The sequence below is a fragment of the Gopherus evgoodei genome, chromosome 1 (genome assembly GCF_007399415.2).
Source record: "Gopherus evgoodei ecotype Sinaloan lineage chromosome 1, rGopEvg1_v1.p, whole genome shotgun sequence".
Classification (NCBI taxonomy): Eukaryota; Metazoa; Chordata; order Testudines; family Testudinidae; genus Gopherus; species Gopherus evgoodei.
Genome location: NC_044322.1, coordinates 329,569,977 through 329,584,730, shown reverse-complemented (window position 1 = coordinate 329,584,730; position 14,754 = coordinate 329,569,977).

The window sequence follows — 14,754 nt, the reverse complement described above, 5'->3', positions numbered from 1 at the left end:
TACTAGAAGTTTCCCAAAATGTGCATAATCCTTATCTTTTCTCCTGTACACACTGAAGCTTTCTTCTCTAATATAGTATCTGCAGATAGTATTTCTTTGTATAAAAACTCTCTGTGTTTTTAGGAGGCAGCTGTTGTAACTTACAGGGAGGATCTTAGGCACTAAAATTTAATCTTTATTATTTTTCCGGACTTTTGAAGTTCTCTAGTGAACTATCTCTAAGAAATCCGCTAAATTTGTCCCCATTTTGGCTGACAATTTCTTATTGTCTTCCAAAGGTTTTTCTCACTAAACTGATGTTGATGATTGTCTAGATGCAAGCACATCAACACCCTCTTAGTGAGAAGTAATGCAAGTTTTACTCCCCATACATTTATTTTTTTAAATTTAATATTTTATTAACAGCTTTCTCTTCTTGAATTTTCTGAGAATGATGTGTTCTTGGCATGCCAGTGTCTCTGTTCAATCCATGATTTTTAGTGTCTAGAAGAGTAATGAATTAAAGATTCCAGGCTTGTCTTCCGAAAGACATTTTCCCTGGATTTATGGCTTATTACAACAATCTGTAACCCGCAAACACCCTCTTTTTGTCCTATGACTGCAGAGGTATTAATGGAGTGGGTGGTGGGTATCATAGGCTAGGGAAGTCTGTGCCTCCCCAAACTGCCTAATGTGGCCCCACTCACACTCCACCCCCAGACCTCCTCCTGTAGTTCCTGGCACTGTGCCCTGGCCCAGGCTGGGGCTGGGGCTGGCAGGCCCTGCCTCCCACAGGGGTTTGGGGTGGCTGGTGCTCGGGCTGTGCTGCCTGCCTGGCACTTGGACCATGCTGCCAGGCACTGTGGGGCTGGAGGCACTGCTGCCATGCTGCCTGGCCACCCAGCACACGGGGGCTGGGGTGCTGCTGCCACCTGGTGCTCCAGGGCTGGCCACCCATCACTCCGAAGCTGGGGTGCTGCTGCTGCCTGGTCCTCTGGGGCTGACTGCCCATCACTCCGGAGCTGGGGTGCTGCTGCTGCCTGGTGCTCTGGGGCTGGCTGCCCATCATTCCGGGGCTGGCCACTTGGCATACAGGGCTGCCTGCCTGGCATACTGGGGCTGGCCGCCTGGCACACCAGGGCTGGGGGCGCTGCCTGGCACTGGGGCACAAACTTATCTAAGATTATGTCTACACTGCACAGTCACTTATGTTGGTGTGTGGAGTACATATGCCCCTCAACTTCGGTATAAAAGTGTAGAAGGTGAGAAACTACACTTACAAACTAGTGTAGAAGGTGAGAAACTACCCCTGGGGTTTAGTTTCTACCCTCCCAGCTCTTCCTATCCCTGTTCTAATCTGACCCTTCCTGCAGGGTCCCACCACAGCTGGCTGCTTCAGCCTGGTGAGTCTTCCTCTGGAGAGGATTTAGTACTTTAAAGTGAAAAAGCCTTCCAGCCTGCCAGACCTATTAGCACAACATTGAAACTGTTAAATCCCCAGATATATGGTGTCAGTTTCTGAATTTTACTGACAAAAACAGTTGTGCATTACTGTAATATTTACTCAGAACATGTTAGTCTACAGGACCATAGTTTAAATTTTGATTTAAAAATATTTTATTAGTGTGTTGCTCAGTGTGTTGCAGTGTAGATGCAGTGTGCTTTTCATGGAGACATATAGCTACATATACTGTACACACCGCTGCTAGCATAGACAAGGCCTAAAATGTGATGCCTTCTCACTTCAGCTCTAGTGGCTAACAGGCTGATATCACAGATCTATCGGTGCTTGAATTGGGGTTGTTGGTGGTTGCGCTCTCCCTAACTCTGCCAACAAGCCAAGTTCCACCCATTCCAAAATTAGAAGCCACTTACAGTAGAGTGTTCAGATGTTCAAACAGAGTCAGGCATTACTCTCTTGCATTGATCCCAGCTCCTGGATCGATTCCAACAACATTACTAACAAGACATTCAGCCTCATGCTAGCTTTTAAGGAGAACTAGTATATTTAGGCCCGACATTTTGAATGTGACCAATAACCTTCCAGGTACAAAAATAAGCATACAACGTTTTGTGTGATTCAAAATCCAGATCTGGGCCTGACTTGCAAATCTTGGGCTTATCTGAGAAGAGACTCAATTGACTAATGTTGTACTGATCTATTTAATATGTGATGTAAAAGCACATAATGAAACATACCACAAAAGAAAATAAATGATCTACTTAGTAATGAAGAAAGGATTTTAGCTTTAGTTTTTTTATAAGCAACTTCTTTAAAAAAAAAACAGGTTTGTAAGAACAAACGTTAACCATTTGCATTTAAATGCAGTTTGTTTTTAATATAATTCCTACAGATTTGCCAGCATTTGGATTTCTTTCCCTTCTGAAAAAGACAATCATTATTCTGTGATTGATAGTACAAAGATTGTGTATATAATAATGGAGGAAAACCTCGCACATATGATTTTATTAAACTCTGTTGGAATACTGTGTTTGCTGCCACTGCTGCATTGTTATACAGCACAAACATTCAAATGCAGTCACAAATGTATTTTACAATGAAATGCAAACGTGTACTGCTCCAGCTGCCAATCTCTCAAAACTAGTTCTTATCTATTCAACTCCTTGGGCCAAATTCATACTCTCTTATGAATAGGGACTAGTTATTTTGACTTTACATACAAAATGCCATTGAAATCATTAGAGAGGGGTAGGATTTGATTTACATGGACCTTACTGGGAATCAAACCCTCTACACTTGGGTAGATGGTCCAAGACTGAATCAGATTTCAGGACACTTGTATAGGTCTCGACATCAGCAAGGATGGAGTTTACACTGCTTTCTGGGCTCTCAATGCTACATGGCAGCATGTGCGCTCTGCCAGTGCTGCCAAATGAAGATATAGGTGAAGATGTTTCTAATGTGAACACGAGTCCACTCAGATCTGAAATGCAACCACCATCTACTTTCACAAAAGCTATTGAACAGCTATTGGACGTGGAGTAGGTTAGAATCAAATGCCCTGTATTCTACGAATGACATTCTTCACTTTCATGCAATTTTGCAAGATCATAAAGCACTTACAAATGTTAATTATTTATCTCTGACCAGATCATTAAGATCATGCTGTATTATTCTCATTTATAGTGATGGGTAAACTAAGGCATACAGAGGTTTCATAGATTTTAAGGCCAAAACCAGGCCATTATGATCATCTAGGCTTTGCCTTCACTGCGTACTAACCACATGCTAAACCCTTAACACAGGACACAGTCATGCATCTACGTGCCTCTATCAGTGCCACATGGCAAGGCAGCCACCCTGCGCTAAGCTATAAAGCAAACGCTAGTTATCACAAGATTAATGCATGGAAAATATGCAGCTATGGGGTTTTCACATCAAAGAAATATCATGGTCCTCCTGTCATTTCCCATAAGCCCACTGAGCCTCCAGTTCTTTGTATTACCTTGTCATCATCCTGAGCTATCTGTGTTCTGACCAGAAATGGACTACCTTCATAGTCCTCTGCTGAGTTCCTTGGCCCCACCCTGTTTGCTTTGCTCCAGCTTCACCCACCTCAGGTGTTACATATGCACACAAACAGGGCCATCCTTAGGCATATGCGGCTGCGTAGGGCATCCAAAAATTTGGGGCACCCCTGGGGTTTAGTTTCTACCCTCCCAGCTCTTCCTATCCCTGTTCTAATCTGACCCTTCCTGCAGGGTCCCACCACAGCTGGCTGCTTCAGCCTGGTGAGTCTTCCTCTGGAGAGGATTTAGTACTTTAAAGTGAAAAAGCCTTCCAGCCTGCCAGACCTATTAGCACAACATTGAAACTGTTAAATCCCCAGATATATGGTGTCAGTTTCTGAATTTTACTGACAAAAACAGTTGTGCATTACTGTAATATTTACTCAGAACATGTTAGTCTACAGGACCATAGTTTAAATTTTGATTTAAAAATATTTTATTAGTGTGTTGCTCATGATAAAATCACATCTCTAAAAAATTCTTGCATAGATTTTTGGATGCACAATCTGAGTATTCATTGTTAGCCTTAAACCTTCAGACATATAGTTTTTAAAATAAATCCTTCAAAAGACCACCCTTATCTAAAATACACATGCGAGCCAGGGCTGCTGTTGGGCATATGGGCGCCAGTTTAATAATACTGCATAGGGCCCCATAAATCCTAAGGACAGTCCTGCACACAAACACTCCTGATCATGCTGTTCAAGATGGCAGACTAGCAGAGAAAAAAAAGTCTCTTGTCTCGTAGGTGCACACTAGGATAAAGCTTTACCAATCGGAGTAACAGAGGGCACACTGGATTGCCAATAATCACAGTTGGCACAGACGCCCCATTGATGAGTATAATGTTAGTGGGGAAGATTGAACCAGCTTGTCCATGTTGAAACAGGCCAGACTTCTGGAACACGCTGTCATGCTGTTTCCTGCTAATGCATCCAATGTAGGTGTCCATGAAAATGCTATGGTGGTTGTCATGGTACAATTCCCCACTCTGAACCTTAGCGTCCAAAAGATGGCGTACCAGCATGAATTCCTCTAAGCTTAATTACCAGCTTAGAAGCTGTAGCGCTGCCACCAACCAGGAATTCCAGTGCCTGGTACACTCTGGTCCCTCAAAACCTTGCCCGGGGACCCCCAAGACCCGGACCCTCTGGATCTTAACACAAGGAAAGTAAACCCTTTCCCTCACCGTTGCCTCTCCCAGGCTTCCCCTCCCTGGGTTACCCTGGAAGATCACTGTGATTCAAACTCCTTGAATCACAAAACAGAGAGGACAATTCACCTTCCTCCCTCCTTCTCTTTCCCCCTCCCAGACTCTTCCTGAGAGAAAGTAATCCTGGCACAGAGAAAAATCAGCCTCTCTCTCCCTCTTTCCTCCTTTCTCCCCAACAATTCCCTGGTGAATCCAGACCCAGTCCCCTGGGGTCTCACTAGAATAAAAAAAACAATTAGGTTCTTAAACAAGAAAAGCTTTTAATTACAGAAAGAAAAAACAGTAAAAATTATCTTTGTAAATTTAAAAAAAATGGAATAGGTACACGGTCTTTCAGCTATAGACACTGGGAACACCCTCCCAGCCTAAGTATACAAGTACAAATTAAAATCCTTTCAGCAAAATACCAATTTGAACTCCTTTCAGCCAAATACACATTTGAACTTCTTCCAACCAAATACACATTTGCAAATAAAGAAAACAACCATAAGCCTAACTCGCTTTATCTACCTCATACTCACTAGTCTGAACTTATAAGAGCCTGTATTGGAGAGAAACCTGGTTGCACATCTGATCCCTCTGAGCCCCCAGAGTAAACAACCAAATTCTAACAGCACACACAAAAACTTCCCTCCCTCAAGATTTGAAAGTATCCTGTCCCCTGATTGGTCCTTGGGTCAGATGACAGCCAGGCTTACTGAACTTGTTAACCCTTTACAGTCAAAGAGATATAAAGTACTTCTGTGCTATTAACGCTTACTTATTTGTTTACGACAGTGGTCCGTGAGGAAGTTCATAATAAAGAAGCAGTATCCTCTCATGTTGATATTTGCTTGCTTGAAATGGCAGGCATACGATAAGAATATGCATCCAATTCAACACACCTGCACCGTTCAGGAAGCCCATCCATTCAACCCTGTAATTATTTCAGAAATATTTCCAATGTTGACAAGCATGGGGAACAGCGGTGTTGATTATCTTGCAAACCTCCATAACCACTGAGCAAGCTGTAGATTTTCCAACTCCAAACTGATTGCCAACAGATCTGTAGCTATCTGGGGTTGCCAGTTTCCACAAAAGAAATACACTGCTGCACTGTTGTTGGGTCTCTCGTCTGGGTGCTCTTCTGCTCAAGTACCTGGGCAAGCTTCTCATGCCAAGCAGTCACACCATGTAAACTTTGCAAGAGTTTTGGATAAACTCTGGATTCTTTCTGTGTTATCTAATCATAATGTTTCTGATTTCTTAAAATATGTTTACAAGCTCACCCACAATCTGCCTTATCTTAATTAACATGATGAGATTCTGGTGTTTGCCAATATATCTATTTGCTGTGGTACAGCACCTTCGCTTTTATAGTGCTGGACTGAAAGCATTTATTGAAACTATAAACTACCATGTAATCTATCTGATTGTGCTAGTTAAACCACTGCAATGAATTCTGCTTGGTTTTTAATAAACATTGAGTAGTTTAATTGTCTTATCTTAATTGGCAAGACATATAGATGGCAAAGTCCAATTCCTCTTACTCAAAATATATTATTTTTAATGTAAACACTACATTTTTTATTTAACGAAATATTTATGGATAGGCCAATCTGTATTGTAAAATAATGTGTTATTAACTTTAATAAATATTGGTTAACTCTATGGAAGTTCTAACTTTTTATTTTTGTGATTATTTTGGATAGACTCACAACTGTCATCTATCAGGACAGAGACCAAATTGGGCTAGGTTGTATTTCTCTTCTACTTCTCCCCTATTCTTCCTGTCCCAATACTCTGCCAAATTCCATCTTTCCCAGGTACATTACTTTCCACTCACATCGCAGCTGGTGCCCCTCCTCACCCAGTCTGAAAACATCTTTGCTGATATTTGAACGTCAATCTCTCCTGACGTCATCCATGTTCACTTACTCTCACACACACACACTCTCATCCACATCTTTTTCTTTCGTTCTCTGTATTTGGATGGTGCCCATTGCCAGAGTCTCAGAGTACCTTGTTCTTCTTCCCAACCAGGCTTGATGAGGAGAAAAAGTCACATGTGTTTGGGAGGGGCAGAGGTTAGGTCTGCAGGAGAGATAATTTTACAGTGGATGGATCTTGTGGAAATCCCAGTAGTCTCCATTAGAATCTTCCACCTGATCTCTAGTGGTTTCTACAGGTCTGGGTTGGCATCCACTGGCCTTTCTTGGTTTCAGCTGGAAGACCAATAGTGCCAAGAAATGATTGATCTATAGACCCATTTCTTGATTCCCCAATCCAGTTGGCCAACTGAAATTAGTAAGAACTATTTGAAAAAACTGCTACTATCTGGAACTTCTTTGTAGGGAGTGGGTGGGGGGAGGGAGGAGGAATCAATATGGCAAATAAGGACCTGATGGGATGGTTACAGTATAGCTAATACACTGTAGAGTGATGGGGCAGATAACATGCAACCATGTTCCAGTCTGAACTGCAAGACTTTGCCTTGCCAGTCAGAGATAGGCTAAGTGCCTGTTTTTAGAGGCTAAGGGTTTTCATTTATCAGTGTATAGCCATGTGTGTTTGATGGTAAAACATGTCTGGGGAATCTTGTTCAGTTTGTGGAGGCTGACCACTTGACAACTAAAATCCTACACTGGCACATACAGTAAAGCATCAGACCTTAGATTTTCAGGAGTAGGAAGGTCCATTAGTTCCTGGTCTTTCAATGTGTTTTAAAATATAGAGGCTAAATTCTGTGGCATCCGTTCAGCAGGTGCACCACATAGGCTCAGCCCTGGAACAGAGGCAAACGAGGCTTTAAACCACCTTTGTGCCCTCCTGACTCTGGGCTACTGAAGGGGTCAAAACAGTCTCTGATGTAGTTTAGCATCCTGGGAAGCTGCTCGAAGCTATGGCAATGTGCCCTGTGCTGTATATGCTTTGTGACATAAGCCATAATGGCTCCAGCTCTATGTGCTATGTCTATACTCCCTCCTGCTGCTGGACCTGTCCCTGGCATGACCCCTATACTGGGGCTTGCAGTGTGGCATCATAGCACTGCTTCTTCCCAACACAGTGCCTCCTTGCAGGCTGTTGAAGGCTCGTATATGACAAGCTGAAAACAACATCAACAAGATTGAACAATAAACAACCGTGAAGTAGGACATAGGTCACATTTCATTTATAACTAAATTGCCTTTCCACAGGAAACCAAACACTTCTACTTTTCAGGAAATTCCATTGCACCTACTTAGTGACTCTCCATGTTTCTGCCACCTGAGATCAGTTTTCGGAGAACCATTTTTTTCTAGTATCGATGGAATCAAGTGGGTGGAGCAGTTAACATTAACAGAAACATTTATGTCAGTGTTTCTCAAACTGGGGTCACCGCTTGTGTAGGAAAAGCCCCTGGAGGGCCGAGACAGTTTGTTTACCTGCCCCGTCCGCAGGTCCGGCCAACCGCGGCTCCTACTGGCCGCTGCAGGCCAATGGGAGCTGCTGGAAGCGGCAGCCAGTATGTCCCTCATCCCGCGCTGCTTCCAGCAGCCCCCATTGGCCCGGAACAGCGAACTGCGGCCAGTGGGAGCTATGATCAGCCACATGGGGCAGGTAAACAAACTGGCCTGGCCCTTTCCTACACAAACGGCAACACTGATTTATGTTGTACGTGTTAAACCAAAACCAATCTGGATTGCACATATCGGTATCCTTCTGTTAGGGCTCAACGTGAACCACTCTATTTGCTTTTTGTTCAGCAATTAGTGAAGTACACTTCTTAATCATTGTTGCACTGAAGGCTTTGCAAAAGGGCCAAATACTTTATTTTATTTTGCATAATACATTGTATGTATAGAATTTTAATTGTCCTGTACAATTCTGTCTAAAGATATCCGTTTCTCCAGTTTGGAAAAATGGCCCATTCTTATGGATACCTTTCAGCATCCAGGAGAAATATTCTTGTTGTACAGATCGTTTTTCCACTGAAGATGCTTTTGAAGGGCTTCAGAGGCAGTAATCAGTCATTGGCACCTTTGTACAGAGTACACTTACCAGTTTACTGTCCTCTAAATAGGTAGAAACAATGACTGGGCAGCATCATAAATTTTTGGGTTTGCTGTACTTGCAAATAATAATATTAACTTCATTTAACTCCAGTGTTACTTTCAATCATACAATGCTTTAAAAGCTATTTTGTGAATAGCTGGTAAAAGAGTTGGATCTGACGACCATAATTTTTCAGTTATGACCAAAATGCAAGTACTGATTTAAGGTATTTTAAAAGAACATATGTAAAGGAGATAAACCATGTTTTCTGCTTTTCTTTGTCACTATGTGATGTAAAAGTGGTTTGAGAAGATGATGGGATTTTTCCTCTGTTTTTTCTGTGTATTTTTCACTTCAGAAATATCAGGGATTTCAAGTCTCATCCTTCCTGATTTTTTGATGGTAAACTCTTTGGCGGACTTGGAAAGGGCATTTTCAGACTTTTTAACGCTTAACTGAAGGAGGTGGGAGTGTTGAATCCTTAGAAAAGAGAGGTCCTATGTATTTGGTTACCCTATTTAACAAAACACAAACACAATTCAATCACTTCAGCTCTCAGTTAATCAAGTTTCTCTTCCTTGGTGCATACTATGTCAGAAACTTGCTACTTCTATACTCTTCCTTGGATTCTTCCAGGGCAGAAAAAGCCTGAAATTCTAATGTGAAAAAAAAAGCAAACATCGCTCTTTTAAAAAGCACTACCACCTTTCAGGCCTTTTTAATATATCATAAGAAAGCAAGAAAGGCACAAAGTGAAATATTTCCCTGTTGCTGATGGCCTTTAAATGTCATTATTTTATACAGGCCTAGTTTGTCCCTGACCTTGAATGAATGCGTGGGGTTGAGGGAAGAGAATGAAGGGCTGAGGACAGCCTCAGTCTGTGTTTTACAGATGCAGGGATGGCTCCCACCTGATGCTGCCCCGGACCACAAAGTAAAAAATTGTGTTAACTCAATTTAAATGATTATGTTGTGTTCTGAAACAGGCTATTTGAGTGTTATGTTTCTGTGCTGTGTCTTCTGCATGTATTGTGCAATTTAGTTTTATTTTTTAATGACCTTTTTGTAGAAATTTTATCTTGAATTTTGCCATTTGTTGCTGTGATCAGATCAAAGGCCCACACTAGTCAGTGTGAGTCTTGCCTGCCTGTAAAGTGTGGGATCACTGTCCATTGAGTAAATTGCACTCTCTGCTCTCAGATTTTCTCACAGTCAAAGGATCATATCTTGATCTTAATGCCTAGCCCTAGTAAATGGATTTGTCATAGCACGGGATTCCTTATGACAAGGATGGAGAATTTGGAAAAGTCACAGCTGAGATTTACTCTAGTTCCATTACTTATCAAAAGGTATGTGCCTTCATACAGAGGATCAAGGGTTTGTACTTATCTCAAAGAAAGAGGAGACAGTTAATAGGAACAATTCAGCCAGAGGTGGGTGTAGGATCTGGGATATGGGCAGTCTGACCTAGCGGTTGGAGCAGGAGTCCGGTGCCAGGCTGGGTCAGACACCAGCAGATGAGAGTCTGAGGCCATGGCTACACTAGAGAGTTGCAGCGCTGGTGAGGGGATTACAGCGCTGCAACTTAGGATGTGGCCACACTTGCAAAGCACGGCCAGCGCTGCAACTCCGTGGTTGCAGCGCTGGCTGTACACCCGGTCGAGCCTCGGGTGTAGCGATTCCAGCGCTCGTGATCCAGCGCTGGTCAGCAAGTGTGGACCCCACCAGCACTTTTATTGACCTCCGGGGTATAAGGAGGTATCCCAGCATACCTTTTAAGCCTCTCTGGTAATCCTGCACACTCCACTGCCCTGAGCTCAGCTGACCCCACCTTTAAATGCCCAGGGAATTTTAAAAATCCCCTTCCTGTTTGCTCAGCCAGGTGTGGAGTGCAATCAATCAATCAATCAATCAATCAGCGACCATGCCTCCATGCCCCAGATGAGCCCCAGCATGGAACAGTTCCGAGCTGCAGGACCTCATCAGTGTTTGGGGTGAGGAAGCTGTGCAAGCACAGCTGCGCTTCAGCCGGAGAAATTATGATACCTATGGGCAGATATCACTGTCCTTGCTGATAAGGGGCCATGAACGGGACACGTTGCGGTGCAGGGTAAAAATTAAGGAGCTGCACAGTGCTTACTGCAAAGCCCGTGAGGGAAATCACCGCTCAGGAGCTGCCCCCACGACCTGCCGTTTTTACAAGGAGCTGGATGCCATACTTGAGTGTGACCCCACTGCCAATCCTAGGAGCACGATGGAGCGTTCAGAGCAGAGAGAAGTGGGGGAGGGTGTAGAGGAAGCCCAGAGTGAGGCTACTGGGGTGGAGGGAGACACCCTGGAGTCCCAGGAGGCATGCAGCCAGGAGCTCTTCTCAAGCCAGGAGGAGGCTAGCCAGTCGCAGCAACTGGAAGTTGCTGGTGAGAGTGCTCGGGGTAAGCAGATTTTTATGTTTTGGGAGAGGACGGTTTGGGTTATGGCTGCCTGCATGCATGCCTAAACATGGAATAGCCCACTGATTTGCTCTATCACGTCTCTGTAATCGGCCTCGGTAATCTCTTGAAAAGTTGCAGCCAGAGAGTGGGCAATGTGCTTTCGCAAGTTTATAGGGAGAGCCACCGTGGTCCTTGTCCCGATCAGGCTAACTCATCCGATCCACTGTGCAGCGAGGGGTGGGGGTACCATGGCTGCACACAGGCAAGCTGCATAGGGGCCAGGGCGGAATCCACATTGCTGTAGAAGACCCTCCCTCTCTTCCCAGGTAACATGCAGCAGTGATATATCTGGCAGTAGGAAACCCTGTTGAGAATTTAGGGATACTTCAGTGAAGGGCACCAGCTTCGCAGTCTCCCCACCCCCTTGCAGCAGGTAGCCAGCCCCGCGGTGCGTTCTGGTCTCCCCCCCCCTTGCAGCAGGTAGCCAGCCCCGCGGTGCATTCCGGTCTCCCCCCCACCCTTGCAGCAGGTAGCCAGCCCCGCGGTGCATTCCAGTCTCCCCAACCCCCTTCCAGCAGGTAGCCAGCCCCATGGTGCGTTCCGGTCTCCCGCCCCCCCTTCCAGCAGGTAGCCAGCCCCGCGGTGCGTTCCGGTCTCCCCAACCCCCTTGCAGCAGGTAGCCAGCCCCGCGGTGCGTTCCGGTCTCCCCATCCCCTTCCAGCAGGTAGCCAGCACCGCGGTGCATTCACCCCCCCCCCCGAGCAGGCCGGCAGTTCCATGGACCGCCCCCCCCCGCCAGCAGCTCACCAGCTTCATGTTCCCTACTGTCCCCTGTGCAGGCCACCAGCTACCTCCTCTACCCAGTGCAGATAAACCCCAGTGAGCCATCAGTCAGTTCCCCCTCTCAGGTGAAGTCGGGGCAGAAACACTCACCCCATTGCTCGCCATGCCTTCACTTCCCTGGCCTCTCTGTGTTATGTTAGGTATGTGGGAATGATGCTACAAAAAGTCTACAAACTCCTTCACTGTGTGATAATAAACAATGTAGCCTCTGTGTATTACATGTTTCTATCTATGTTTTTTTTAGTGACCTTGACTAATGCAGCCGGATCACCGGCCTCACGTCGCTTGCAGAACTTGAGAAAAAATCCGTGAAAATCGAAAGAAGAATTGATCAAAGCAGTTATGAATCACTACAACAGAGAAAGTAGGAAGACGCAGGAATGGAGAGAGAAAATGTATGAGTGGAGGCAAACACAAAGCAGGAGAAAGGAATTGGCTACCAAAAAACCCTCAAAGCACATGATAAGCCTCCTGGCTCACCAAACTGACTCTTTCGAGTCTCTCGTAGCCATGCAGGCAGATCTGTACCGTGGTAACCCACAACCCTCCCAAAGCTCTCTTTCTTGTTCCCCAGTATTTGCACAAAACACCTTTCTCCGGCAGCCAGTTTCTTATTACTCCCAGCTGCCCCCAGCACCTGTACGATCACCTACCAGCCCTGATAACTACAATCCTTACCCTGTGCACTCCACCCCCATTACTCTGCAGCATAGTAATCCTGAAGTGCAGCAGACATTGAACAGCAATCCAAACAGGACATATTCAAACCTCCGAATGTACAGTCCACCACCCTAACCCCCCTGGCCTTTTATGTACTGTACTTTGAATAAAGGATTTTATGGCTTTTACAATACTTTTTATTATTGCAGAAAGTGGTAAATACTGTACCTCAAGGTAGAAAGGAGCACAGCAAAGGAACCAAACATTGCTGTTGGCTCTTAGCATCAAATTGCTCCCTTAAGGCATCCCTAATCCTTGAAGCCTTTTCCTGGGCCTCTCTAGTAGCCCTGCTCTCTGGCTGTGCAAATTCATCCTCTAGGCGTCGAACCTCGGAGGTCCATTCCTCACTGAATCTTTCACCCTTCCCTTCACAAATATTATGGAGGGTACAGCACGTGGATATAACAGCGGAGATGCTGCTTTCCCCCAAATCTAGCTTCCCATAAAGACACCTCCAGCGGGCTTTCAAATGGCCAAAAGCACACTCCACAGTCATTCTGCACCGGCTCAGCCTGTAGTTGAACCAGTCCTTGCTCCTGTCAAGCTTCCCTGTATACAGTTTCATGAGCCAAGGCATTAAGGGGTAAGCGGGGTCTCCAAGGATCACAGTGGGCATTTCGACGTCCCCTACTGTGATCTTGCGGTCTGGGAAAAAAGTCCCGGCCCTCAGCTTCCTGAACAGGGCACTGTTCCGAAAGATGCGTGCATCATGCACCTTTCCGGGCCATCCTGAGTAAATGTCAGTGAAATGCCCACGGTGATCCACAAGCGCTTGCAGAACCACAGAGAAATACCCTTTGCGATTAATGTACTCTGATGCCAGGTGGGGTCGTGACAGAATAGGAATATGCGTCCCATCTATTGCCCCTCCACAGTTAGGGAAACCCATTTGTGCAAAGCCATCCACAATGTCCTGCACGTTCCCCAGAGTCACAGTTCTTCTTAGCAGGGTGAGATTAATGGCTGTGCAAACTTGCATCAGCACCATTCCAACGGTGGACTTTCCCACTCCAAACTGGTTCACCACCGATCGGTAGCTGTCTGGAGTTGCCAGCTTCCAGATTGCAATAGCCACCCGCTTCTCCACTGGCAGGGCAGCTCTCAATCTCGTGTCCCTGCGCCGCAGGGTAGGGGCGAGCTCAGCACACAGTCCCATGAAAGTGGCTTTTCTCATCCGAAAGTTCTGCAGCCACTGCTCGTCATCCCAGGCTTGCAGGACGATGTGATCCTACCACTCAGTGCTGGTTTCCCGAGCCCAAAGGCGCCATTCCACGGTGCTGAACACGTCTGTTACTGCCACAAGCAATTGAGTGTCTTGAGCGTCAGGCATTTCAATATCATCGTCTGACTCCTCACTGTCACTTTGCAGCTGAAGGAATAGCTCCACTGCCATGTGTGATGTGCTGGCAACATTCATCAGCCAGGTCCTCAGCAGCTCAGGCTCCATTTGTAACAGAAATCTCAGAAATCGCGCTGCAGACTCACAATGCCGCCAAACTGCTCGGAATGTGTAGCAAAGCACCACGGGGCGTTGGAACAGGAAGCGGAAAGACCCGCACACTTCCTTCCCCTTCCCACAAGCCACAGCACCAAAATGGGACGAGGTGCTCTGTGGGATAGCTGCCCACAATGCACCACTCCCAACAGCGCTGCAAGTGCTGCAAATGTGGCCACACTGCAGCGCTGGCCCTACACAGCTGTACGAACACAGCTCTAACTACCAGCGCTGCAGAACTGTAAGTGTAGCCATGGCCCTTCATACAGAGGATCAAGGGTTTGTACTTATCTCGAAGAAAGAGGAGACAGTTAATAGGAACAATTCAGCCAGAGGTGGGTGTAGGATCTGGGACATGGGCAGTCTGACCTAGCGGTTGGAGCAGGAGTCCGGTGCCAGGCTGGGTCAGACACCAGCAGATAAGAGTCTGAGACAGGCCAGAGGGCAAACCAGGAGTCAGGTGTCAGGAGGCAGGTAGGGTCAGGTTACCAGGAGATCAGAGTCAGCCAGTAAGAACAGGTAGCACA